This window comes from Leptonychotes weddellii, chromosome 5, assembly GCF_054177405.1.
Source record: "Leptonychotes weddellii isolate Sample4059 chromosome 5, ASM5417740v2, whole genome shotgun sequence".
Classification (NCBI taxonomy): Eukaryota; Metazoa; Chordata; class Mammalia; order Carnivora; family Phocidae; genus Leptonychotes; species Leptonychotes weddellii.
Genome location: NC_138373.1, coordinates 108,550,018 through 108,555,131, shown reverse-complemented (window position 1 = coordinate 108,555,131; position 5,114 = coordinate 108,550,018).

Below are 5,114 nucleotides of genomic sequence, written 5' to 3'. Positions count from 1 at the left end.
ACTCACAGCAATACCTACATTACAGAGTTACTATGAGGATTCAATGAAAAGCTACCTGCAAAGCATTTAGCATGATGCCTAGTTCGTGCAATAGTCACTAAGTGTTCATTCTTGTGGGGTCTTATTCCAGATTAACTCTTGTTTTGCATGTCAATAGTGACATCACTATCACTAGAATCTGGAAAGTCTGTCCTTTGGCATTTCCTAAAACTGGTGCTGTAAGAGGGCCTTCCTATTTGCCCTGCCCCTTCTCCAACTGTAGTTCATCTGTAAGCCTGAGTCTCCTGGTTTCAACTCTAAGTCTTTGAAAGATTTTGTGGTATGTGTGGCCCTTCTCCTTGGGGATGCTAGAAAACCCTAAAGCCAAAAACAATTGAGGGAAAATCACCAGACCTAGATCTGAAGGAGAAGTGATTGTCAAATTATTTCTAACTTGAGTGTAGAGCATGTTTGAAGACTGTAAAATGAGATTTGGGGGATCTGTTACTGACCTCAAGAAAATAAAAGCCCAGTTCTGGGTATTCAGTTCCTATACTGGAAGCCAAGGAGTTGTCTTTGGAAGGATAACAAGTAGGGATTTTCTCTATTTTCTTTTTAGTGTGCTTCAGAGTTTTATCTGCACAATGTATTTTGCTGAAAATGGATGGGCAGCTGACCACTCTTCTCTATGGTCAGCCTTCTATCTGGGAAGAGGGCAGTCTGATAGGGTAGGGTAAGCTGGCTGTCTAACAGGACATTCTTACAGCTTAGCATTAAAATAAAATTATTCTCATCACCCTGTCCAACCTTCTGCATCAATCAACCATCAATTTAATTTCTCCTCACTTTCTCCACAGGGCACCACATTTCCTTCAGCCTGTGATCACACCATGCCCTTCATTCTTAAAGTTGTTATTCTTTGACCACTGCAAACTCTGCAATGCCTCTCTCTCCTCAAATCCCATGGCAATTAGAGGCTGTACCTTGAGCATGCAAATGTATTTCTTTTACAGTTCTTTCTTGTTTTAGATATGCTTGTTTTGTCTCTCTAGTGAAACTAAACTCCTTCAAGGGAAAGGTTCCTATTCTGAATGAACTTGGAGAGGCTACTGTGGGAGAATGGCGAACATCCTTCAGTGAGTATCCTTCAATGAGTATTGATGTCCCTCGAATCATGAATCAAATATGGCATCTGTTTATCTCGGCGGAGTAAAGGCTTAGATCTATACCATGACCCACTAAAAGGAACCAGAGCTCCTTGGAGAAAAAACTGATTCTAGAGCTTGGAGAAGGAAAGGACAAATAAGTCTGGAACATCTTTCTGTCTTAGAATAGATGTGCTCAAAGAATAATAGGGAAATATCAAAATAGACATAGGATCCAGTTTGAGGAGCTCCCTCTGGCCAAATCTAATAACTGAGCATCAAACTCAATGTTGGTTTAATAAATTATAAGTCATTGAGTAAAATAAATATCCGTGAGTCTATCCTGACAAATAATCTGTCTTTGCCTATTCCTAGGTCACAAAGATATTCTTATGTTTTCATTTAGAAGTTTTATAGTTTTAGAATTGATGGTTTTTTTATTTTTTTAAATATTTTATTTATTTATTTGTCAGAGAGAGAGAGGGCACAAGCAGGGTGAGCAGCAGACAGAGGGAGAAGCAGGCTCTCCACTGAGCAGGGAGCCCAATGAAGGATTCGATCCCAGCACCCTGGGATCATGACCTGAGCAGAAGTCAGACGTTTAACAAACTGAATCACCCAGGCGTCCCAGAATTTATCTTTAGATCTATAATTCATCTCAAATTTGCTTTTGTGTATAATATGATGTAGAGATCAAGGTTCATTTTTTTCCATAAATTTATCTAGTTCTCCCAGCACCACTTATTGAAAAAAAAAAAAATCTTCTCCCCATTACATTAATTTGCTCCTTGGTTAAAAAAAAAAAATCAATTAGCCATATATCTTTGGGTCTATTTCTGGACTCTATTCAGTTCCATTTCTTTCTCTGCATCTGCTGATTTTACTTTCTTAAATGTTGCGGTTTTATAGAAAGTTGTGAAATCTAATAGGGTAATTTTTCAGGATTGCTTGGCTCCTTTCTCTTCAGGGATATTTTGTCTCAGTTTCCAGCCACCTCAGCATCCCAAGCTTTGCCTTCTAATTCCTTAGGTCAAGAAGATTGTGACTTTCCTATAAGCCTCATGAGGACAGGAGAAGTGCCTTCAGGAGAAGAGCCTTACATATGTGGATTTCACCCTGTGTAGTTTTCTTTACTCAGGGGTTGAACCCCTCCAGTTCTTGCCCACTTTGGAAAATTATCTGTCTATCTATCTATCTATCTATCTATCTATCTATCTATCTATCTATCTGTCTATCTATCATCCATCATCTATCTATCAGAATATATTACATAGTCTCTATATGGAGAGAGTCTATAACAGTTGTCAACAGGAGAGTTAGTTTAATGGAAGCTATTTGGCCATTACTGGGAGACCTAACCTTTCCACTAGTTTTCAACACTGAATGTCAGGTCTGTACTAGTAGCCCCCACCAGGGAATTCCTATCAGATGGGTGAGCTAGGAACCATGCTTTTTCATTCTGGCAGCTTTTCCTTTTTGCCATGCCTCTGACCAGGTCTCCGCAGCTGCACCCCAAAGCACTCAATCACACCAGGGAACTGTTGTGCACCTTTGGCCATCTAGTTCCTGTCTGTGAAGCCTCATTCAGGACAAATGGTGACAGAAGCAGAATCAGGGAAGCACCCATAAACATCCTGAGGAAAGATAGAAAGAAGAACAGGAAACTTAGCCATATCTGAAGGTGAAAGGGTGGGTGGAGAGGAGGTCCTAGGGCAAGAGGTGCTAGGATTTAGATCAAAATCATGTCTTTTGGGGGAGCCATTTATCAACATCTGTTGGTACTGAAGAGTTTTATTACTCTATTGACAATGTCTCTTTGTCCTCCCCGGGACCACTAATCCCTTAATTGTTCCCAGGGGAACCAAAACTATAATTACCCTTCTAGCTACCCTTGACTCCCTGGGCAGCCTGGACATCAGAGTCATGTCAAACCTCCCTTTCCTACCATGAATTCTCTTGTCTTTTTCCCCTTCAAAGGCAATCATTATTTCTGAACTACCTCTATTACTAATCTTTTTCAATTTCTGTAAAAAACAAAACTACTTATTTTCTAATGAAAAGGAAACTTATCCTCCTTTGGAAATTGTGCTTGTCTTCGAAAACTATGTAGCCATGTCAGTGAGAAGGGCATGAAGAAAAAAATCATTATAATCATCTTCAACTCTATGCAGTTTAGTAAGACGTGAAGAGCCTCAGGTTATGCGACTTAGGACAATAGTTTCGTTTATCCAAAAAAAAAAAAAAAAAGATAAGGTAAGCCCTAAACAAATCCAGCTTCATGCTTGTTTTCTGACCTTTCATTGAACAGTTATCAATTGTCACTTTGGCTTGCAGACCGACATTAAAAAGGATAAAAATATTGCTTTCTTAGTGCAGATTCCTATTGACACAGCTTTTGTTCAGACTGTGGTGCCCTGACAAATTAGACCAGGAAAATGGAGCCAAAAAAAAAGGCTTCTGCTTGTTATCATTTTTAATATTAGCAGCACAGATATTGATCCACATGTTCCCACCTCTTCACTTCTCACTAAGGGATGGGATCTGCACAGATTATTACACCCAACTAGATCATAAACTCTGTGGGTGGGGAACTTGTTTTAATACCCCACAGTACTCAGCATACTCTTAGGCACATGGAAAGTACTCAGTAATTCTTTTTTCTTTTTCATTGAAGTGTGATTAACATACAGTACAATATTAGCTTCAAGGGTACAATATGATGATTCAAAAATTCTATACATTACTTGGGGCTCATCATGATAAGTGTATTCTTAATCCCTTTTATCTATTTCACCCCTCTCCCCACCCCCCACCTCCCATCTGGTAACCATCAGTTTGTTCTCTATATTTAAGAGTCTGTTTTTTTTTTTTTTGCTTGTTTGTCTCTTTTCTCTTTGTTCATCAGTCATAAAAAAAATGAGATCTTGCCATTTGCAACAACATGGATGGACCTAGACCTAGGTATAATTCTAAGTGAAATAAGTCAGCCAGAGAAAGAAAAATACCATATGATTTTACTCATATGTGAAATTTAAGAAACAATACTCAGTGATTCTTGTCTGATTGTATAGAGCAAATGTTCAATATTAATATTCTATATTCAACCTCTGTTTCCCTGAGTGTCAAGAATCTACACTAATTTTGCACTGGTTCAATGTCAATGGCCTAACAACAAACAAAAATAAAATAAAATAAGCAAAACAAAACAAAAAAATAGCAATGCCTTTTCTCCATGGGTTTTGTTTTTTTTTTTTTTTAAAGATTTTATTTATTTATTTGAGAGAGAGCATGAGAGACAGCACGAGAGGGAAGCGGGTCAGAGGGAGAAGCAGACCCCCCGCTGAGCAGGGAGCCCGATGTGGGACTCGATCCCGGGACTCCAGGATCATGACCTGAGCCGAAGGCAGTCGCTTAACCAACTGAGCCACCCAGGCGCCCCTCCATGGGTTTTGTAAATACAGTGGGAAAATCCTTAATAATTCCAATTAATGGGTTTTATCTTAAGTTTTTCTTATAGTTCATAATCAAGTTGGAGAAGATAAGGCCCTTTAGCACACTCAAAGCTATGTAATACTTTGTATTTTAATGGCAGGTTCTATTTCAGCATATTTCATACTAAGAAACTGTTGATAAGTATGATGTCCCTTGTTGTCTGACCAGCCAGAATTCACTAAATAATTTCAAACTCTCTTTTGTTCTCCATACTCTACATACTAACATAGGGCAAATGATTTGGGATGTAAGGGGTACGGAATCTCTCCTAGCCTTTGTCTCTTTGGGAATAATAACATCTGTCTGGCCTGCCTCTCAGATTTGTTGTGAGGGTCAAACAGGATAATGCATGAGAAAATGATCTGTAAACTGCAAAGCTTTGCACAAATTCAAGTTGTTATTATAATTTGCATTTTACACAGGTCAAAGCCTTACTGGGCAAAGATCCATTCTAAACATCCAGAATAAACATTTTAAACAATTTCTAAATCTGCAGCA